This window comes from Pleurodeles waltl, chromosome 2_1 (assembly GCF_031143425.1).
Source record: "Pleurodeles waltl isolate 20211129_DDA chromosome 2_1, aPleWal1.hap1.20221129, whole genome shotgun sequence".
NCBI lineage: Eukaryota > Metazoa > Chordata > Amphibia > Caudata > Salamandridae > Pleurodeles > Pleurodeles waltl.
In genome coordinates, this window is record NC_090438.1 from 388,232,840 (window position 1) to 388,258,192 (window position 25,353).

Sequence of the window (25,353 nt, forward strand, 5' to 3'; positions counted from 1 at the left end):
CTCATGTATATTTATAGTTTTACAGCAGCATCTCCTACAAATGAAAAAGAAAGTTCTCTTACCTCACTTTCTTTTCACCAACAATCTGCAACGCAGGCACCGTTGCTAGTCACTCAAAATCATGTAAACCCAGTATCTCTCCAGACTCAACTAATCACAAAAATCAATTCAATCTCACCAGACTTTGCACACAGCCCACCTACAGAACACTCCACATCAATTGAGTCTCTAACAATCCAGAAAAACAAATGGAGACCTATCCCCTCTTGCATTATTCAGAGATCCTAAGTGGATATCCATACCCCACCCCATCACTAGACCATACTGCAACTACCTGTCGGAGACATAAATGAAAAGAGACAGCCCTTTAACTGAATTACATTTCTTGGCTCTCCTTTATTCTAACTGGTCATCTCTGCACGCACATACAGTAACATTCTTAAAACACAGTGCTCCCAACAGCACAAACCTTCAGTCTACTGCTACCCTGGGAAATCCCACCAAATCGCTGCTGTGTCTCTTGGAACTGAAGAGCCCTTTTACACAACAAGCTGAAGGATAACACCTACTCTTAACTAAGCCCCTATACCTTTCAGGTACCTTGCACCTGACTTAAGTTGTATACACATTAATGTCAGTCAGCTACCCACAAGCAAAGAATACTTTTATAACCTACTTTCTGAGGAATAACAAACCTCTTTTTCATTGTGAAAACATGGCTGGTACATGATATGGCTCTAGTACTCTGGACATTCCAAAAAGATACTGATTTTTCAGGCAGAACTTCCAGGAAAACAAAGGAGGTTTAGCAGTGATATTCAAGGAAGATACAAGATATATCTGTGGAAAATATACAAATATCAGTATGCTAATGTCCACTGACAAGATGCAACCCTACCCAATGTTCTCATACACATTCCTACGTCTATACTGACCTCTAGCAAAGAACAGATGTTTCACAGACATATTTCAGGATACTATACCTGACCTTACGATCAATAACCTTAACTTATGCATCCTCCCTCACTTAAACGTTTGGTTTGACAAATCAAAAATGCCACAACTTAATACCATCACATGTGGAATACCCCACTAAATTTCTCACAAATCATCTCTGAACTGACTCATGCAGGTAAACACACAACACATGCTATCTTCCACAATACAGAGCTAGTAAACATCTCAAACATTGCTCCTGTCCTGTGGAGCAACCAGTTCCTCTTTTCAAGGAGCTATTATAGTCTGACAAAATCATTAACAGATTCCCTGTTTTATATGAAAGCACAGTGTAAACAATTCTCCGTGTAGAAATTTTACCCCATCCCTAAACAAAATAGACAGATGGGGCAGATTAACTCACTAGGAAAGCTGTATGACAGGATAAACACTGGCTTTGACCAAGTTATCCCCCTCTAATATTAAAGCAAAAAAAAACAGAAAACACCTTGGATAAATTATACAAATATATAGCCTTCAATGATCTTGGTACACATCCAACAGCTTACTGAACAAACCACATTTGCATAGGCACAACAGGATGTAGAGCTCAGAGATTAAAAAAAACAAAGAAGACCTACTACCCAAACAGAATAACCACCAAAAGCCAAATATCCCTGAAAGATAAAATAGAACATCAAAATATTGCAATCCTGACTGCACAATGACATCAATGCCTCAATCTCAGAGCTTCTGCAATGAAATAGCCTCCTTCTGCTTCAAGTAATTGCCTCTCACTGAATTCCATAAGGTTGAGACCAAGTGACCCAGCTGATGCATGGTCAGACCCTTACTCACAGTGATATTCCGACAAATCATACTATCTCAACACTGAACATTATCAACAGTTTTCCTCAGAACACAAAACATCAAACATATGACTTTTACTTAGGAAGAGTCACTTGGACCCAACAGATCCAAACAGCTATAGATTCATTTCAAACAGACCATTCCTTGGAAAAATGATAGAAAGGGCTTTGTCTTTCAGGTCTCATAACACTTAGTGGAAAATGTCTTACTATCTGACCACCAGACAACCATCTAGCCTGGAAGAGGCACTGACTCCATTGTGCCCTGCATAAAAGATGACCCGAAAATTGCAGTGGATAGAGGGGAGGTGACAACACTCATTCTCTTGGATTCTATGAGCTTCATCTGGCACCATGCGTTATGAAATCTTACTCAACACAGGTAATAATATGGGTATCAAACAAAATATCCTTGACTGGATCATCTCCTACTATAAACAAAGGTCAAACTTCATCTCCATCATCCAATACTTCTATAAACTATAAAACATCAAGAGAAGAGTTCAACAAGGATGAACTTTTTCAAATTCTCTATTAAACAACTCTGGGAACTCATTAATTCTTTTAGTGGTGCATGCTACAACTACACTACTCACATTCAGTTAATCCTCAAACTGGATAAACCAAAATAATCCAGCTATCAAAATAAGATGATTGCTTCAAAGCCACTGACCATAGATAAAGCCATGTCAAACTCAAAACCTCAGAAACCGTAACCCTGCCATGGGAGAATGGAAAAACACAATTCACTAACAAAGTGACCTGAAGAGCTTAGACCTCTTCCCACCACCTCCTCTTAGGTGTAGACATTTTGAATTATCATGGATGTATTCCTAATTGTGATCCTGTAAGTCAGTCAATTTGACCAAATCCATATTCCATATCATGAGGACACTCATATGCATCTTCCCTGAGCTTGGATTCCCGTACATAGACAGGCAATCATTTCACTCATCTTATCATGTCTTGACTGTGACAGTGGACTATCATAGGAAGAATTAATATCTTCCATGATATGACACTAAAGAATTCAATATGCACTGGTAAGATAACGTCTGTAGCTCACAATCTACAGCCACATCTCACTGACCCTGAAGGCTCTGAACTAGCTTCCTGTTGCAGTATCTACTTTCAAACTACTGTGCATAATGCACAGGGCAATGAACAGAAAAAGAGCAATATTTCACAGATGAAACTTAGAAACGTAACAAATATTTTAAGCAACGTAGGTTCTTCTTCACATTGCCCTCTACCTTACAGTTCTACCATGTAATAGGAGACGGCTGTGCATCCTTCTCTGCTCAAACTATAAAATTATGAAATTCACTTCTAGCAATGACACAGGCTACAATAAATCAAAATAAATCACTTTTCTTGCCCACCTTACCCCTCTAACACCATCATGTGTGCACCGTATCTATGATACGGTGCACCATGGCAGTAGTTAGGGAACTAACTTCAGAATTTTTGACGCTAGTTCGCAGCTTTGCAGGATTAGAGTAAAAAAATGTGATGCTAATCCTGCAAAGCCCATTGGGGCCCATTGTAAACAATGGAGTGCCTCCTTTTAATGCCTGCTCTGAGCATGACGAAAAAAAAAGAAGTAAAAGAAATCTCTTTGATTTCTTTGTGCCATTTTTTCAGTGCCCCTAACGGGGGAGCACCCCTTCTGCATACATTATGGCCCTCATTATGACATTGGCGGTAAATGCAGCCTACCGCCACGCTGATGGCTGCCAACATACCGCCATAGTTGCGAATTTCCGTTCACCGTATTATGACACACACACACCAATCCAATAGAACATAGCCAAATTCACAAATCCGCCAGACCAAAGGTCAGTGATAAAGTGGTGGTCCCAAAACCCATACCGTTACGCCAACAAAACAGTGCCCACCACATTATGACACACGAATCTCCATGACGGACATTCAACGGCGGTAAACCATTGGCGGTACATACTGCCGCGCTCAGAATGGACACCCACACACAAAACAACATCACATTGGCCAATACCAAAAACACACACCTGACACCCATACACACACCACACCCTCAGCACTATAAAACACACACCCACATTAACCTACAACCCTTTATGATTACAAATCATAGCCACCAGACTGACACCAAGACCACTTAGAAACTAGACACACACCACTTACACCCATACATCCCCCATGGCACCACAAACGCAACCTTGTTTCACTGAGGAGGAGTTAAGGGTCATGGTGGAGGAAATTGTCAGGGTAGAGTCACAGCTGTTTGGAGCACAGGTAGAGCAGATATCCATTGCAAGGAAGATGGAGCTATGGTGGAGAATCATTAACAGGGTGAATGCCGTGGGACAGCACCCAAGAACAAGGGATGACATCAGGAAGAGGTGGAACGACCTATGGGGGAAGGTGCGTTCCATTGCAGCAAGGCACCAGCTCACCATGCAGAGGACTAGCAGTGGACCCCTAGTTACTCCCCCACAGCTCACAGCATGGGAGGAGCAAGTACTGGCAATATTGCATCCTGAGGGACTCGCTGAAGTAGCCGGAGGACTGGATACTGGAAAGTCAATATTTACTACTTATCACCCCCCACACCTGCATACCATCTCACACCCTCACTCCCATGATTCCACTCCATCCCACACACTGCACCTACACATATAACTAACCACAATGCCAAGCCCTGCATGCTATACCAATGCATGGACACCCCTCCCAGCCCTACATGGACACCCATCACTAAAGCATGCACAGCATAGGGAAACTAACATTCCCACAATACATCACCATACACAAGCAAAAGGTGGCAGGGCAACACCAACGATAGAGGGAAGCTAGGGATGTACAAATGTCATACACATGAAGCATAATACATTACTTACATCCCCACAGGTACCCCAACCGATGTAAATGGAGAGGAAGTGCTGCGACTATCCAGTCCCCCAACAGAAGATGCCCCCAGTGATGACAGCAATTCTGGACTTCTGGAACTGAATGACCTACCTGGCCCATCAGGCACCACTGGACAGCCGGTTACCCAAGCCCACTCACAGACCACCACAGAGCCTCCCCATCAGGATCCAACACCACAGCACTCACCCAGCTTACCCACATCTCTGTCCCCAGGATACGTCAATCAGCAGTGTGTCTACCTGTACAGGGATCCCAGGCCACACCTCTCCCCAAGATAATCAGGGACCTTGGGACAGTGGCAGTGGGCACACAATTCAGGGGACAGAGGTTAAGGCCAACAGGGACACTGGGAGGGCTGCTGCAAAACAGGGGGAGGACAGGACCAGGGAACCGACCCTCCAGGAGGCACTCTCCGAGATCCTGGGAGCCTACCAACATTCCCAGGACATGATGGGCCAGATCCTTGACAAGGTGCAAGAGACAGGCGGCTGCAGGAGGGATAGTGTCAGGGGATCAGGGAGGACTTGACGGCCATTAACACCACCCTAATCTCCAAAGCAGGGGTGCTGGCAGGCATGGCCAACATCATGAGGGAGGCAACAGTACACCAGTGGGCCCCTACCACTAGCCAGTCCATTGACCAGCCCTCCACTTCTGCTGCCGCAAGTGGGCAGGAGGCCCCGCCACAGGACCCATTGGCCACAAGCACCCCTGCCCCTGCAGAATGTGAACCACCCCGCAAATGTTCCCTGCAACCCAGACAGAAGCCAGAGACACTTTCCAAGACCACCGCCAGGAAAGGAGACTCACCTGGTTGTCCCCCTTGTGTCCCACTCAGTCACCTTGTCCACCTTGAACTGCCATTGCTCCCCTTCCTATGGGCTCTTGGACACTGCACCTGTGCTACAGACAGACTGGAACAATACCCTGGGCTTACCTCCATCATCACCCTATTCCATTGCACTTTTCCCTCAGTTTGTAAGCACTATAATAAACACCCTTGCACACAACTCGAATACTTGTATATCATGAGCTGAAAAAGTGTATTTATGGAAACAGTTATATCCATTGCAAACAAACTGTGCATTGTGAGAGCATAGGAATAATGACCTGTTGCTGGCTGTTGTGATCACATCACAACATTGTTGTCCTATCACCAACATCTGTAAAATGATAATCCATAGGTGACAAATAGTTAGAGGTAAAAGGTAGCTAATGCCATCATGCCACAGCCACACAGAATACACCAATTGTCATAGAAATGTGAAGTTGCACTGACTCACCTGTGTGTCATTGGAAGTACTAACGGATAACTGATGTTCTGTTTTCCTCACCCTCATCCTCAGCCTCTTCATCCTCACTGTCATCAGGGTCTACCGCATCCACAGGGGCATCTCCTGTCTCCTCCTCCAGCAGAAAAGGTACATGGCACCTGAGGGCCAGGTTGTGCAACAGGCGTCATGCCACTACTATCTGGCAGACCTTCTCGGGTGAGTAGCACAGGGATCCACCTCTCAGATGGAGGCACCTGAACCTGGCCTTCTGGAGGCCAAAGGTTCTTTCGATGATCCACCTGGTTCACTCATGTGCCTCATTATAACGTTCTTTAGCCCTTGTCCTGGTATTCTTCACAGGGATCAGCAGCCACGATAGGATTGGGTAGCCAGAGTCACCTGCAAGTATTGAGGGACAACATTTAGCCACACACTATCCTATGAGGATAACACCAGAGGCATACTCTAACATACAGTGGGTGAGGACCAAGGATCACATATTAGCCACACCCTGAGCCTCTGTAGTTGGGCCATCACATTTGGGATGCTGCTGTTCCTCAGAACAAAGGCATCATGTAGCTGCCCAGGATACAGCATTGATGTGGGAGATGCACTGGTCCGCCAGGCACACCATCTGCACATTAATGGAGTGGAAACTCTTGCGATTCCTGTACACCTGTTCATTCTGGCGGAGGGGGACAAACACAATATGTGTCCCGTCAATCGCCCCAATAATATTGGGGATAAGTCCATTGCATAGAATCCGGCCTTCACAGTGGTCAAATCTTCCACTTGGGGGGAAGCTATGTAGCCGCACATGTGTTTTACCAGGGAAGACAAGACTCTTACCTGCATGAGTGACATTTCTGCTGCCAAGCCCACTTGGAAAGAACCTGTCACCAGGAAATGGAGCACTGATAGCACTTGCACAACAGTGGGGATCCCAGTCGGATGTCAGATAGATGAGATCAGGTCTGGATCCAACTGGGGACACATCTCTTTGATTGTGGCCCTGTCCAATCTATAGGTGAGTATAAAGTGCCTGTCCTCCAGTGTAGCACCAGGGAGTGTACAGCCCCAGGGGTCTGCACACGTGGGTATGTCTCCACCTCCTATTCCTCCGCAGCAGTAGGTATCTAAGGGACACAAGAGTGAGTAGGCTGTCACAATTTGAGCAACAAAACCACAACAGCAATCTACATGGGGCACTTATGTATTGGGACAGTGTGAATGGCGAAGTATGTGCCAATCTAATCTGTGACACAGCAATTTTCTATATGCCTGTCCCCCCCCTGAAATGGCGATCACCTGTCCTGTATGTAGGGACAGGTGGAAATGGGTTAACTCCGCCAACGTTGGGCGTCGTGGCGGAAGGCGGTCTTGCATTGCTGTGCAATTCCTAATTGGTTAATATGGGGCTCTATGGAGTACAGTGGTCAATGGGGATCTACGCCAGGGGCGACCGTGTATACCCCTGCGGACGTGACTGCCATTTTCTATCTCAATCCCACTTGTTTCCTGACCATCAACAGGAGATTGTTGTGACCTGGGTCTGGAACCTCCCATGTGACCAGGGAAAGGGCCCCTGCCTTCACTTTGGAGGAGTTGTAGCAACTGGTGGATGGGGTCCTACCCCATTACGGACAGCTATATGGGCCTCCAGACCAACAGGTGAGTACACTTTGGCCACAATTCATGTGGCAAGGATGCATGGAGATGTGTGTGAAATGATCATGTAAGGGTGGGTTGCGGGATTGTCTGTTGGCGGTGTAAATGTTGTGCGCTGGCCTATGGGTGTGCCATTGGTGATGGAAACAGGTATGGTGGGCCATGTGTGTGACATGCTGGAGTGTTTGTTAAATGGTCTTCTCCTGTTTGTATTGCCTCTGCAGGTCAGCGCCCAGCAAAAGAAGGGATTATGGTGTGCCATTGCCAAGGACATGTGGACCCTGAGGGTCTGTGGCTGGCAGAGCATCCACTGTCAGAAACGGTGGGAGGACCTGAGGCGCTGGGCACGGAAGACCGCGGAGGCCCAGTTGGGGATGGCCTCCCAATGAGGAAGGGGTGCCTGTTGGACCCTGACCCCCCTGATGGCCTGCATACTGACGGTGACCTACCCTGAGCTGGATGGGCACTTGAGGGCATCCCAGCAAAAACAAGGGGTGAGTACAGTGGGTATCAATACATATTTTGGCTCATGGGGTGGTATCCGGGTGGTGGATGTGTGTTAGTGGATGCCCCCACGTCCAGGCCAGACATTGCAGCATGGGTCATATGAAGGGTAATGGGTGTATGGCAAATACAGGTGAACTAGCTTGTTAGCAGTCCATTTCAGGCAAAGCATCGTGGGACCCAGGAGTGCTGCAGTTGGCGGGGTGTGGTCCTCTTCTTGCCTTAGTGAGTAGCCATATCCCTGGAAGTGCGATGCATAGTGCTGAAGCCTGTTCCCTGTGTGTGGCGGTGATGTGTATGTCAACTGTGGTGCTGGTGCAGTCACTGACCTAGTGTATCCTTTGTCCCTCTCCCACCTTTCTTATTTTGTCATCCTGTCCTTGTGTGCATTAGCATCATCTGGCGGAGGAGCAGTGGCACCGACGACAGAGGGAGCGGCATCCCACATGACCCTGGAGGCAGAATCCATTGATGCTGAGGGAACCAGTGGGACAGAGGGCAAGGGAGCACCACAGCGGAGACTGGAGGAGACAACACAGACTCAAATACCTCCTCCGATGGGAGCTCCCTGGTGGTGGTGGACACCTCTGTGACCACCCCAGCTGCAGGTACAGCTGCCACCCCTGTACCAGCACCACCCTCCCAGCAGCCCCTCAGCGAGTTTCCAATGCCCGCTCACCCAGTAGGGTGGGCATCTCCTTCGCCCCACGCACCTCAGCCCCTGCCCCAGTGAACCCCAACCCATCCCAGGCACACATACAGACGAGCATGCACACAAGACAATATCCAAGAGTGGCAGAGGCAAACACAGGCACCACACTTCATCCCACAAGCACTCACATAAACATCATACAGTTGCAGACACGACAACATCCACTGCCTCCACTGTGTCCCCTTTTCCTCCTCCACCACCTCCCTCCCAGTCATGTTCATACTCACACCTGCATGCACTACATCAACATCCACTACCAGCATCACCACACCAAGCAGAGCACAAACCTCACTGGCAGACACCTCCACAACAGCCATGCACGCACCCCCTCTGTCCTCTACCACTCTGTTTGTCCTCCCCCTACAGGACACAAATGTAAGCACTCACACAACCAACAGTCATCCACCTCACATCAGCATACAGCCCATGCACCTTCACCCACATCCAGCAGACATACACTTCCAACAACCTCTCCCTCAACCTCCACTCCCATTACTCCTCCCTCCTCCCGCCCGATGTCCCTAAAAAGCTTTTCCCTTCCCAAATTGACCTCTTCCCTACTCCTCCCCCTGTCCTGCCCGTATCAGCAGTGTACCAAGGACACAGCCCAGCACCTCAGCCAGACAGTCCACAGGGACAGTGGTAGCTCCACCTACTCATGGTGGTAAGGATACCACACCTCCGTCAAAGAAGGGGCAAGAGCCAGCACCACCAGGCAAGAAGGGGTAGGAGCCTGCACCACCAGGAAAGAAGGGGAAGGAGCTTGCACCACCAGGAAAGAAGTGGAAGGAGCCTGCACCACCGGGCAGAAAGGAGAAGAGCTCATCCACCCCTGCAAGGAAGGGTAACGGATCCACGCTCCATGTACTGGAGGAGACGAAGCCCTCTACTCCAGTGGAGGCAGTCAGGGTGACACCTCCACCACCACCAACTGTCATGGGGCTCCCACGGCCAGTTGATGAATTGCAGCCTTCAGAAAGAGCAGTGGCTGCCGAGGAGGCTCCTCCATCCACCACCACACTGCAGCCATCAGAAAGTGCAGAGGCGGCCCAGGAGGCTCCTCCATCCACCACCACACTGCAGCCATCACCGCCAGTTGACGCCATGTAGGCCACACTCCAGGGGCTGCTGTGCGAGTTGCCCCCTCCAGAACCAGTGCGGTAGTCACCCACCTGAGAGACTGTGGCCTTGCACTCCCCATGACAGAGCAATGGGCATGGAGCCCCCTCCAGAACCAGTGGGATTGATCCCACATCTGGCTGAGGTGCCCCCTCCTCCCCCTGAGGTGCCTGCCTATTTGCAAACTGATGCCCCTGCAGTGTACTATCCAGATGTGGTCAGGATTCGAATTGGGACTTAGACTGTGCCCTGTGGCAAGGCTTTAAACATTGGACTGGGCAGTGTTCCTTTGTGTACATATGTACATATCTGTTTCTTTGACAAATCACATGATTAATTTTGATTTTGATCTGATTACAATCACTTTAGTCCATTCCTGCATCATTCTGCTGTTTTTCGGGGACAAATTGTTTTTTGTGTGCAGCTGGTAATGTGTATGATGTGTGTGTGTCGGGTATGTGTCATGCATGTCTGTGTGTCTCTCGTTTTCCTCCCACCTTCCCTTGTGAGCTAGGTGGCTGTACTCACCATCATTGTCTTCGTCGGCGTTGGTGTTCCAGGTGGAGCATAACGTAGAAGATCATCGGAAAGACTTGCAGTTCGGGTTCCATGGCGGCGTTGTTCTTCCCTGTCTCCGATGGTGATTCCTTTCTCTTCAGTGATGCGTTTCCGCCGGGTTTTTGATGCCATTGTACCACCTGGCTAGCAATATTACCGCCACTTTATTACTCATCACCAGGGTCATAATGAGGGCCTATGTCCGGCACAGACATAATGCAGCGCAAAGGGTTACAAATGATACAAATGTGGAGCAAGGAATCTGCCTCTTAGGTTTTAAAAGGATGCTGGTGATAAATCTCCCAATAGAAAAATGTAAACCTCGTAATTATTACTAATGAGTGAGAGAGCTGTTAAACCTAAAAATGCCTTTGTTTTCAATGTTTAAAAGCATGCCCTGAAAACTACATATCCCTTGTAGCTTGAATCACAAAACTTGTTAGACTGGCAAATTCCTGAAGTTAAGGCCCTGATTTATACTTTTTGACACAAAATTGCGCTAATGTGGTTTTGTATCAAAAAGTTTAGCGCTGACTAGAGCCATTATTTAATGCCACTCGGGCATCATATTTATACTATGATGCTGGGTGCCGCTAAAAATAGTTTAGAGTTCTTTTTTTTTACGTTAACCGTTGTGCCTTGTCGTAAGGCAAAATGAGGTTAACACCAGAAAATGAATCTAATCCAGTTTACGACATGTAAACATGTTGCAAAACGGAAATGCACCATTTTTGCCTGCAATAGAATCAAATACAGATGCTAACAGAAAACAGTGCAAAGGAGAGCCACAATGGACCCAGGAAGCCAGGAGAGCCCCAGGGAGAACCCAATCAACAATGAACCAGCCAAGAGGACAAAGACAAGACCCAGAGAAGGGAGAAGAAAAAGAGAAAGTGTCATCTCAGTGCGGAGGAGCATGAAATACTGGTGAGAGAGGTGACAGAGCATCAAAATCAACTCTTCGTCACCTTAAAATTGCCCAATTGGAAGGAGAGAGGCAATTTGGCAGCAGATTGTAGACTAGATCAACAGTGTGGCAGAGGTCAGGAGAACCGGAACAGAGTGCAAAAAACGCCTACTGCAACTGAAGGACAAAGGAAATTAATGGCAAGGAACCGGAAGGCAGCACTGCAAACTGGAGGTGGGAGTCCAGTACTACAAGAGGACTTGGACGAGATGGAGGAGATCGTTGCAGCGGTCATCCCGGAGGAAATAGTCACAGGAATCGCAGCGCAGGAAGGCAAACACACCTGCATAGACAGAAGATGAAATTGAACTCTGCTTGGTCCATGAGTGTTGTGCAATGTAGCACACATACACATACATCAACATGTGAAGCTATCAATGGTATCAATAGCATAGTGTCCTGGCAATGCCATCCCTGGGCTGGTGCAAGGTCTCAGCACCACATGGGTGTATGTGAAACATATAAGAATGGGACTGGGGAAAATTGCCATGTGTGGTGCTGTGTCACGAGCCCAGCAACACCCATTGCAAGGCCTCACCGTGCAAATGGATGCATAGGGAGGGTTGACAATGACACGACGGTGTCAAGCCACAAATCAGGATATACATCACACCTAGAAGATATGACGCAGCCAATTGTCTAACTGGGCATCTCTTCATGTGACATGCAGGTGGGGCATAGGGCTGATAGACTGCAACCATGATGTACAGGAACAATGTTTGGGAACTAAGATGACAACGAGCCTCCAATAGCAAGTCAGTGACGTGACATATCAACTGCCACAACACAGAGAGACCGATTTTACACCATCTCACTGTAGAGGATGATGGCTCTCCCGCGGATCTGCCTGTCCTGAGTACCTCGATGACCTGGATGACCAGCTGACAACCATCAACCAAAAGACCTTCCAAGAAGTCTTAGTATTCCTTCTGACACCAACTCCAGTCGCAAGGAGGAGTATTGATGTAGCAGCCATCCCAGAGGCCCCATCCAACACCACAATAGTATGACCTGCCAGAACAGGTACAGCTGGGGACTCTGAGTACCCAGGCACCAGCTTTGAGAGGACAGTGATAGGAGTCCAGCAGGAGATGGATGGGGATGCAAACTATGGCAGCCAGCTTAGAGGGTATGCACTGGTGCATCGTTAAGGCCACTGAACAGACTGCAGCCAAACGTGGTACACACTTCCCAATTCATGGAGTCCAGCAGTGTCTGAGGGACATAGCTGCTGCCATGAGGAAGAGGCCACAACAACTTCCCTCCCAAACTGGCAGCAGTGGGATTGAGGACAAGCTAGACTCTGTGCACCTGGAAGTGGCCTCCCTCAGGACAGACATGGCTGCCTACCACAGGGATGTTGCTGCTATCCTCAAAAACCAGAAGCTCCTCCTTGCTGCAGTGCTGCCAAATGAAGTTCTACAGATGGCAGCTGCCTGGATTTGGGAGTCCACATCTCCAACCACTCAAGTGTGTGCAGCCCCCTCTACCTCCCCACCACCACCATCAAGGGCAGATGAGACACCACACACTTCGGAGGATGAAGATGTGGACATATACTAAACTACACATGTACTACCTTTATCAAATAAATATTTGTTTTTCTGTATTTTGTTAATGATATATATATATATATATATATATATATATATATATATAAATATATATATATATTTTGTACTACAACACATAAATGCCTCAACATTATCCCCCAACAAACCAACCCGCCCACAGAGTAACATGCAAAAAGTAGAAAACCCACCCCCAAACCCACTTATCCCAACTAAACTACTAACCTAATCTAACCTGAAAATAACCCCCTAAAACCCACTCTAAAACATTAAAACAAATGAGAAGGGAAGGGGCAGAACTGAGGGTGACAGTCACAAAGCCAATTACAGCTTTGCTGTCTTGAGTTTTTTTTGGATAAACTTAAGTCACTTCGTGTTTTTTTCAACCTCCTTCCAACTTTTTCAGGACCAATGTAACATCCCTCTGTAGGTCTTTGATCATATTCATGTCCATGGAAGCAGGTGTTGTGGGCTGTGGTATAGATGGTATAGATGTGGACGATGTAACAGCTGGGGCTGTAGTGGTGGTGGCAGCTGTGCCCCCCTGCACAGCTGTAGAGCTTGGTCCTCTCTGTGTGGCCAGTGTGGGTCCCCCTTGTGTGAATGCCCGCCATTCACCGGTGGATCTCTCTCTGAGATAGCGGCGTGCCATCCTCTGGAACCGAGATCCCATTGCCAGTATGTGCCGATAGTGGACTGCCCTCTTCTGAAAAGCCCACAGTTCTTTGTTGTTCATGTTGGCAGATGTTAAATTGAGACATGCAACCATCAGCATTGTGTGGAGTATGTACAGATTATTAATTTATGCTCTACATTTTATTGCATATGCACTTCAACTCACATTCTGGAAAAGACAATGGCCCTGATAAATACAATGACATTGCTGCCTTAGCATCATTTAATTGACACCAAAGCGATGCACAAAAAAATTAGGAACCAAACCAAATTAAGTGTACATTGATTTTGTGCCAAGTATAACAATGCAAAGGCAGAGTCAACTTTCCATAGATCAGGGCCAAAATTCCTCATCATTTGTGTCAATTTTCAACCATACATCACCAGTAACTTGAATATGTTATTGGGAGTATGGGATGCAGTTGGTAACCATAAGGGGTCAGTGTTGATAGGTACACATGCAAGCCTGATCAATATGACTGTCACCTACACTGTGAGCATCACATCTACCTACAAATGTGTTGTTCCTCTCCCCATGTGACTCAGGGGGGATGGTTATTCAATCTATCATCTCAACTGTCCTGGTCATCCACCAAGGTATGCCCACTCTTAAATGGAGTCAGGGAGTGGAACATATGTTAGGAGGGCTGCCAACTAGGAAGCTGGTAGCCATAGGTTTTTCACATCTACATTCATGTGTCTAGGTGTAGATTCCCATCAATGCCTGATCTGCCAATACTATTCCTTACACACCCATATCCATGCCACCACATGTCTGGCCTTGCCCTGCATGCACACCTATTACATTCTAAATAAGTGTTACGTAAATGGAGTACAAAATATGGAGCACCATGCTGGGGGACAATAGCCCACCCAGTCCTACATATATACATTACAATACAAGGATGCACCAAATGTTGTTCAAACTGGTGCATCACTGTGTTGTGAGAATGTCAGTGTGCCCCAGTGCGAATATTCTCACAGCGGTGCACTTCTTAGTCACATATGGACCTACATGTGGCTTGTCATCAACTTGCTTACATGATGCTACACATTGAGCACCACAAGCCTCATAAGATATCACTCTCTGCTCATGCATGGGGAACCTTTAAATGGGGCACAATGTCACTATCCAGCCTCCTTTGATATCTGATCATTGGACAGCTTGTCACATCTGGCATTGTATTCAACACACAGGACTCACTCACACCAAGCCCTGGATTACTTTACAGGGCATACATTATTACAGTTACTGGATACATCTGGGTCCTCAAATCTTGCCACTTCGCCAATGGTGTAGGGTGCAGGTCCACCTGTAAGATATGGCTGGAAACCCATGCTTAGTGTCATATCACTGTCACTGCTAGTGGACAACATTTTACAGTATGTACTATTTTAGAGAAGTGAGCAAGTTGTCCTGGTGTAAAACAGTGTAATGACACACCACTGCAAACGCATGACGACATTGACACTCAGGTGAGTTAGAGACACACATCTGCACACTTACACTGGGCCTGAGACTCATGTAGTGCTACACCCTGCAACATCCATATGTGGCCAATCTATAGACGATGGAACTCCATGGTATCAGGGGGAGTTGGGTGACAAATACATGACACTACCCTGGTGCTTTGCAAGACAATTGGTTCGGGTATTCAGGCTTGTCCTGCAAGGCACCCAAAGGCACTTTGTGATGGACATGCAGCTCAATTATTAGTCTGCAATCATCATGAGTTGAATCACCATGACTGATGTGGCAAGGTTGTCTGATGGTCAAATGCCCCATTTACAGTGCCCCCTAAGGCGGGGAAGCCCCCTTTACTAACATGATGGCAGGGATCATGTGTGTGAAATTATGACAATGTAGCACTATACATGCATTGCCCTACTTTGTTGACACAATCCAGTTAAATATGGTAGGCTGGTAGTGTCTTGGCATATCATAAATGACACTATGCTGGCGCACAGGTGTCACCATGGCTCCTGAAATGTGTGACTTAGTGATTGGTGTGCATGACTCACCAGACATCTGACCTGCATTGGTAAAATGGTAGGAAATCCATGTCTAGACTGGCACAGTTACTCTTCATTCTGGTTGCATGGAACCTGTCCACATGCATTGCACGCAGCACTCCAACACATCTGCAAATGTCATTCAAGAGCAGTGAACAGCATGTAGCATGCCAATGGGAGACTCACCAACAGGGCCACCGATCACCACAACAAGATGGTCAAGGAGATCCTGTTCCCTGGCCATCAGATCTGCCCAGCGATGCTTGAGCTGGTGCTCATTCCTGGTGCTGCAAAATACCCTCTTCAAGTGGTGGAGCACCTTGCCCCACCGCAGCCACCTCACCTCCATCCGGTAACCTTGAATTACATGGCCTCCCATCTCCAACATCAATTGCAGGTAGTGGCCTACCAGCCACACAAGGCCACTCAACTCCTCCTCTCCCATCCTTGTCAACCTCCCCCTACTAGACATATTTACCAGGGACAGGTTTACGACAAAACAAAAATGAATAGAAAGGAAACTTGAGGCCCAAAAATGAATCCCAACTAACCTAACTTATCAACTATCCCGGACAGACACCTCACAGTACAAGTGTAATGAAAACACACACATTTACTGACACTGGGACAAAGTACAGTCAAAAATACAAAAAACAAGACAGAAGGGACACCACAAGATCACAAAATGCAAGAAAATCACACCACCAACTCCAGGACACAACCACACAGTCAAAAGATGCACAGACTGCAAAGAGAAAGTGAAAGTACACCCATTGTGCCATGCCTGTAAACAGGATTTCATATTACATCACTTCCTGTCCCCGTGCGTCACGTTTTCTGTAATGCATGCATTTATTTGACACATGTGATATTTGCGTGAGTATTTTGGATGTATGACCTACATGCGTCATTTTCTTTCTCCGCATTACGCCCATTTACAGAAAATCAGCATTGAGAAGAGTGCAAAGGAGGAATTCACACTAGGGGCCCATGTGTCATATAGGGATGTTTTCGATGCATTTGCGTCATTTCTTTTTTACTCTATTCCTGATTGTGTGATTTTGTTCCATTGTCTATGGATGCACCCTCTATCAACATACAAATGAAATGGGCTGTGCTGCAGTGTGGCATATTGTATATGGCCACATGTGGTAGTCCATGCAACAATGTAATTTGGGTGTGATTGGTCTGTTACCCTGATGTGTGTGTTCCAGTCAACAGCATGCAAATATTTGCATGTGGTGCATATGTTTGCATGTGCAACAACAATGTATCCACATATGTATGGCAGTCAGTACTATGCAACAGTTCTAGTTTGTGACTGTGAATTGTGTTTACCTATGTGATGTCTGTAGTTGTCTTACAGAGCATAACATTTAAGACGACATACACAGCTCAGGCATTGTTGATGATGGCTGAGAAATGTTACCTAGAAAATGTTACCCAACAACTGTCTCCATTTGTAGCTTTTGAGTTTATGGTGACTTGTGTGTGGACTACACATATGTCTGACATGTGTACATATTCAGTACATACTGTGATTGACACACTCTGCCTACATTCCACCCTTATTATGTTTTGCCCACAAATGTTTGATTAAACTCATTACATTTAGCAATGGTTGTTGTCTTTGTGTGGTGGACCTGCAGCCCTAGCTGCATTTGTTCTCATCCATTCTGATGTGCATTTCACAGATGTGTCTGTGCAAAGTGTGAGGTCATGTCTCAGGATTGGGCCCCATGGCAGTGGCAGGACTGATTACCATGGATGTAATCCACAGGCCCAAAATATTCCATTGCTTGTCATACCTCGACTAATCATGATGACAATTGTTACCAATGATGTCCCCCCTTGTCACACATGCTCCATGCAGCCATTGCAACTCTCACACTGAGTTGTGACTGTGGTTTGTTCAAACATTACTGTCTTTCTAAATTTTGACATCCATTGCCAAGTGGAGAAGTGTGGCTCAATGGTTAGAGCGGCAGACCCTAAAGCAGAGATCTGGCTCAAGACCACGGTTCAAGTCCCGCTTCGGCAGGTCTTGGGCTCAATTCCCCTTGACCAGATAATTCTCTCCTTGGTGCCTAATCTAATTCATGGGTCCCACTCTGCAACTCTGGGCAATAGCTTGCTTAATCTCCACAATGGCCCCCACAGTGCTTGGATGCCTGGCTTCACCCTGGGAGTGCTCAGGAGTGGGCGCCTCACAGGGAAAAGCCAGGAGGGGTTCCATAGCGGTATGAGTACAGCGCCTTGAGACCCTAACGGGTGAGTAGTGTGCTATACAAGTGCTAATTTACATTTACATTGCCTCATGTGTAGGGCCCTTGTTCACCTCCTATTTGGACGTCTTGTAGTTGCGTGTGATGAGCTATTGTTGTACAAGATGGCAACATGGATGTTATTCATACGTTGTAGTCCATAGATTGTGTCCTTCACTTGTGTGTGATGGTAGCAGTACAATCTTACGCATCAAATGTGATGTAGCAACAGTACTTTTCAGATTAGTGTTTGTAACATGCTCCCTGAGGTTAGAATCACAATCCTGAGGTATATGTTGTGGAGATTGAAGAGACCAAAGCAGGCTTGTGTGAATAAGTGAGGTGTTTATTAACAAAATGTACAAGGTGAGATAAGTGATTTTTAAGTGAAGAGGTTCCCAACTATGTGCAGTCTGCGGCATATCCCAATTGCTGTGTTATGATGTTCCCCCTCACTTTCTTCACCACCATCCTCCTCCTCCTCAGGCAGGTCAACAACCTGCTCATAAAAGGGGATTTTCATCCACACACATATGTTGTGCAGGACAGCACGTCATTATGATCTTGCAGATGATGTGTGAGGCATATAGGAGGCTGCCTCCTGTGATGTCCAGGTGTGAGAAGGTAGCCTCTTTTTAGCCTTGTTACCCCCACTTTTGGCCTGTTTGTGAGTGTATGTCAGGGTGTTTGTCACTGTTTTCACTGTCTCACTGGGATCCTGATAGCCAGGCCTCAGTGCTCATAGTGAAAACACTATGTTTTCAGTATGTTTGTTATGTGTCACTGGGATCCTGCTGGTCAGGACCCCAGTGCTCATAGGTTTGTGGCCTATATGTATGTGTCACTGGGACCCTGTCACACAGGGCCCCAGTGCTCATAGGTGTGCATGTATATGTTCCCTGTGTGGTGCCTAACTGTCTCACTGAGGCTCTGCTAACCAGAACCTCAGTGGTTATGCTCTCTCATTACTTCCAAATTGTCACTGACAGGCTAGTGACCATTTTTACCAATTTACATTGGCTTACTGGAACACCCTTATAATTCCCTAGTATATGGTACTGAGGTACCCAGGGTATTGGGGTTCCAGGAGATCCCTATGGGCTGCAGCATTTCTTTTGCCACCCATAGGGAGCTCTGACAATTCTTACACAGGCCTGCCACTGCAGCCTGAGTGAAATAACGTCCACGTTATTTCACAGCCATTTTACACTGCACTTAAGTAACTTATAAGTCACCTATATGTCTAACCTTTACCTGGTAAAGGTTAGGTGCAAAGTTACTTAGTGTGAGGGCACCCTGGCACTAGCCAAGGTGCCCCCACATTGTTCAGAGCCAATTCACTGAACTTTGTGAGTGCGGGGACACCATTACACGCGTGCACTACATATAGGTCACTACCTATATGTAGCTTCACCATGGTAACTCCGAATATGGCCATGTAACAAGTCTATGATCATGGAATTGCCCCCTCTATGCCATCCTGGCATTGTTGGTACAATTCCATGATCCCAGTGGTCTGTAGCACAGACCCTGGTACTGCCAGACTGCCCTTCCTGGGGTTTCTCTGCAGCTGCTGCTGCTGCCAACCCCTCAGACAGGCATCTGCCCTCCTGGGGTCCAGCCAGGCCTGGCCCAGGATGGCAGAACAAAGAACTTCCTCTGAGAGAGGGTGTGACACCCTCTCCCTTTGGAAAATGGTGTGAAGGCAGGGGAGGAGTAGCCTCCCCCAGCCTCTGGAAATGCTTTGTTGGGCACAGATGTGCCCAATTCTGCATAAGCCAGTCTACACCGGTTCAGGGACCCCTTAGCCCCTGCTCTGGCGCGAAACTGGACAAAGGAAAGGGGAGTGACCACTCCCCTGACCTGCACCTCCCCTGGGAGGTGTCCAGAGCTCCTCCAGTGTGCTCCAGACCTCTGCCATCTTGGAAACAGAGGTGCTGCTGGCACACTGGACTGCTCTGAGTGGCCAGTGCCACCAGGTGACGTCAGAGACTCCTTGTGATAGGCTCCTTCAGGTGTTAGTAGCCTTTCCTCTCTCCTAGGTAGCCAAACCCTCTTTTCTGGCTATTTAGGGTCTCTGTCTCTGGGGAAACTTCAGATAACGAATGCATGAGCTCAGCCGAGTTCCTCTGCATCTCCCTCTTCACCTTCTGATAAGGAATCGACCGCTGACCGCGCTGGAAGCCTGCAAACCTGCAACATAGTAGCAAAGACGACTACTGCAACTCTGTAACGCTGATCCTGCCGCCTTCTCGACTGTTTTCCTGCTTGTGCATGCTGTGGGGGTAGTCTGCCTCCTCTCTGCACCAGAAGCTCCGAAGAAATCTCCCGTGGGTCGACGGAATCTTCCCCCTGCAACCGCAGGCACCGAAAAGCTGCATCTCCGGTCCCTTGGGTCTCCTCTCAGCACGACGAGCGAGGTCCCTCGAATCCAGCGACACCGTCCAAGTGACCCCCACAGTCCAGTGACTCTTCAGCCCAAGTTTGGTGGAGGTAAGTCCTTGCCTCACCTCGCTGGGCTGCATTGCTGGGAACCGCGACTTTGCAAGCTACTCCGGCCCCTGTGCACTTCCGGCGGAAATCCTTCGTGCACAGCCAAGCCTGGGTCCACGGCACTCTAACCTGCATTGCACGACTTTCTAAGTTGGTCTCCGGCGACGTGGGACTCCTTTGTGCAACTTCGGCGAGCACCGTTTCACGCATCCTCGTAGTGCCGGTTTCTGGCACTTCTCCGGGTGCTACCTGCTTCAGTGAGGGCTCCTTTGTCTTGCTCGACGTCCCCTCTCTCTGCAGGTCCAATTTGCGACCTCCTGGTCCCTCCTGGGCCCCAGCAGCGTCCAAAGACGCCAAACGCACGATTTGCGTGTAGCAAGGCTTGTTGGCGTCCATCCGGCGGGAAAACACTTCTGCACGACTCTCCAAGGCGTGGGGGATCCATCCTCCAAAGGGGAAGTCTCTAGCCCTTGTCGTTCCTGCAGTATTCACAGTTCTTCAGCCTAGTAAGAGCTTCTTTGCACCAACCGCTGGCATTTCTTGGGCATCTGCCCATCTCCGAGCTGCTTGTGACTTTTGGACTTGGTCCCCTTGTTCCACAGGTACCCTCAGTCAGGAATCCATCGTTGTTGCATTGCTGATTTGTGTTTTCCTTGCATTTTCCCTCTAACACGACTATTTTGTCCTTAGGGGAACTTTAGTGCACTTTGCACTCACTTTTCAGGGTCTTGGGGAGGGTTATTTTTCTAACTCTCACTATTTTCTAATAGTCCCAGCGACCCTCTACAAGGTCACATAGGTTTGGGGTCCATTCGTGGTTCGCATTCCTCTTTTGGAGTATATGGTTTGTGTTGCCCCTATCCCTATGTTTCCCCATTGCATCCTATTGTAACTATACATTGTTTGCACTGTTTTCTAAGACTATACTGCATATTTTTGCTATTGTGTATATATATCTTGTGTATATTTCCTATCCTCTCACTGAGGGTACACTCTAAGATACTTTGGCATATTGTCATAAAAATAAAGTACCTTTATTTTTAGTATAACTGTGTATTGTGTTTTCTTATGATATTGTGCATATGACACTAAGTGGTACTGTAGTAGCTTCACACGTCTCCTAGTTCAGCCTGAGCTGCTTTGCTAAGCTACCATTATCTATCAGCCTAAGCTGCTAGACACCCTATACACTAATAAGGGATAACTGGGCCTGGTGCAAGGTGCAAGTACCCCTTGGTACTCACTACAAGCCAGTCCAGCCTCCTACACCAGGCACCTGAATCGTGACTTCAAAATGCCAAATGTCCTCTCTACAATAGTCCATGTCCTCTGATGTTCCTCATTATATGCATGCTCTGCTGCTGTGCTTGGGTTGAGAAATTGGGTCATTAGTCATGGCTGCATGGTTGTGACTCACAAGTGTTTGGGGTATGGTGTGTGTTAGATCTGACAGCCGTAGGGTGGTCACCCCTAACCTTTTGCCTGCCTCCCTCCTCTTTTTAGATACTATTTTGCTGGTTTTCAGACCCTGCACACTTTACTACTGCTAACCTGTTGTAAAGTGAATATGCTCTCTCCCTTTAAACATGGTAACATTGGATCATACCCAATTGGATTATTTAATTTTCTTATAAATCCCTCGTAAAGTGCACTGTATGTGCCCAGGGCCTGTAGATTAATGTTACTAATGGGCCTGCAGTACTGATTGTGCCACCCACTTAAGTAGCTCCTTAACCTTGTCTCAGACCTGCCCTTGCAAGGCCTGTGTGTGCAGTTACACTGCCAATTCAACTTGGCATTTAAAAGTACTTGCCAAGCCTAAAACTCCCCTTTTTCTACATATAGGTCACCCCTAAGGAATACCCTAGGTAACCCACAGGGCAGGGTGCTGTGTAGGCAAAAGGCAGGATATGTACCTGTTTAGTTTACATGCTCTGGTAGTGTGAAACTCCTAAATTCATTTTTACACTGATGTGAGGCCTGCCCCCTTCATAGGCTAACATTGGGGCGACCCTCATATATTGTTTGAGTGGTAGTTGCTGATCTGAAAGGAGGAGAAAGGTCATATTTAGTATGGACAGAATGGTGATGCAAAATCCTGCTGACTGGTGAAGTTAGATTTAATATTACTATTTTAGAAATGCCACTTTTAGAAAGTGAGCATTTATCTGCACTTAAATCCTTCTGTGCCTTGCAATCCACGTCTGGCTGGGCTCAGATGACAACTTCCTTGTGCATTCACTCAGATACACACCCCAAACACAGGATACTCAGCCTCACTTGCATACATCTGCATTTTGAATGGGTCTTCCTGGGCTGGGAGAGTGGAGGGCCTGACACTTACATGTCAAACGACTGTAGCCTGCCCTCACACAAAGAACTGCCACATCCCCTACTGGGACCATGCCAGACAGAATTGAACTGAAAGGGGACCTTGTGCACTTCTAAACCACTCTTTAATGTCTCCCCCACTTCAAAGGCACATTTGGTTATTTAAACAGGGCCTCTGCCCCTCCCAACTCAGACACTTCCTGGAGAAGAAACCTGAACCAGATTCTGCAACCTGCCCAGAACAACTGCCTGGCTGCCTAAAGAACTCACCTGACTGCTTTCTGTGAAGGACTGATGCCTTGCTGTTGCCCTGCCACCTTGCTGCTCTCTGGCTGTGGTGAGAAGTGCTCTCCAAAGGCTTGGATAGAGCTTGCCTCCTATTCCCTGAAGTATCAGGATCAAAAAGATTTTATCTCTACAAAAAGGACTCCTTGTTCAGCGAAAATCGATGCACAGCCTGCCAGAAATGATGCACAGCCTGCACCATGGTGAAACATTCACTGCACGCTGAACTGGAACAACGCAGCCTGACTTTGCAACAAGAAGATTGACTCAGCGCCAGTGTGGCGACTGGAAATTCGACACACAGCCCACTGGATCGATGCCCACTTGAGCCGGAACAACGCAGCCTGACTTTCAGAGAGGAATCAACGCAACGTCTGCTGTGCGGTAGAAATTTCCATGCAACGACCACCGGATCAACGCATCCCCTGTGACTTCGTCCTGTCAGTGCCGGAATCCACGCATTATCCCCGGGGCGTCCGAAATACCAGCAACCCCAAGAGGATCCATGACCGAGTGCTGGAAATCGACGCACGGCCATCCCTGCGTGAAAACTAAATGACGCATCAGCGTGTGCTGCCTGAGAAAACGATGCACATCCCCTTGTTTTCCACGCATCTCCTCCTCTGTGGTTCTTTGCGGAGACTTTGAACGCGAACCAGGTACTTTGTGCTTGAAATAGACTTTTATTGCTTTTTAAAAGACTAAAGACACTTTACGTCACTTTTACAGTGATATCTCAACATATACTTATTGAATTTTAATAGTTTTGGCCTGCATTTACCCAGCTAAATATTATATATTTTTCTAAACACTGTGTAGTGTATTTTAGTGGTGCTATACTGTGTTATTACATGATTTATTGCACAAATACTTTACACATTGTCTTCTAAGTGAAGCATGACTGATTAGTGCCAAGCTACCAGAGGGTGGGCACAGGATAATTTGGATTGTGTGTGACTTACCCTGACTAGAGTGAGAGTCCTTGCTTGGACAGGGAGTAACCTGACTGCCAACCAAAGACCCCATTTCTAACAGTTCCTGGCCTTGTGTGAGGTCTTCTGAGGACTGGGTTGTTGGACATGACAATCTTGTGTTTGGCTCAAGGACCTGGGACATATGATTTGGATTCATAGTTGATGGTCATTGTGTATGTACCATGCATTGTGTGGTGCACCTTTGTATCAGTGTGTTATCACTAGAAGGGACATGACAGATCCTCACAACACAATGGGTTCAGATGTGGCAGCAACATGCTAGCACTACAGAGCATGGACATCCCATCCATTTTGACATGTGTCATTGCAGATGATGTGCGACACTTAAGCCCATTGAAATGGGTAAGTGACAATGCACAACACGTATCCAAAATCAACAGCACAGTCCTGCACCATTTTGACTATGCAAGAATGCCCCAAGTGTGACATGTTACTAGGCAACCCTTTGTTGTGCCTTGGGCCATTTGCTCATATGCAGCTGTGCACCTACACTGCCAACCTTGCAACAGGGTACTTGGCTAGCTGCCCTGTGGAGGTGGATGTATCTGTACAGGAAGGGACACCGCCCTATACATATGCTGTTTTGATAGCTCTTTCTGTGTGTGCAGCAGTATGCAGCATCCATTGGTGGCACAATCATATGAGTTCAAAGCACAGTCTACTTCCTTATTGCAACCTGCAAACAGCACCCCTGGAGTGGTGTTTGATGTTGGCACTGCCTCAGGTTTTAGGTGACACCTAAATTTGAGTCAGCATCATCATACTATGTATCTTGTGGTGACAGACCTGCAGTAACACACATTGCACACCCCTTCCACGCTACATATTGCATGAGAGGGTGGCTGATTTACAATGTGGCTTCAAGTCATTAAAAAATGGCAATCTGCCAAGTGTACATACAGTGCAGGCCATGACAATGGGACTGTGGGCTTTTACATAGGTTCCTTGGTGATTCAGAGTGGCAGCTAATGTTGGTGGCAGCCATGAGGTGTCCAGGAGTGTGTATCCCATTGTTTCAGGATGATCAACATAACTACCAATGTATCTCCTATCTTCCAACATCTGATTCAGCATTTATACAGTCAACGCATGCACAGTGCAGACTCAGCTACTTAGCAAATGTGTCCCTTGGCACAGTGCATGTGAGGTCAGTGATGTCCTGTATTCTCCAACAGAGTCCCACTATAGCATCCATGATCTGCACTG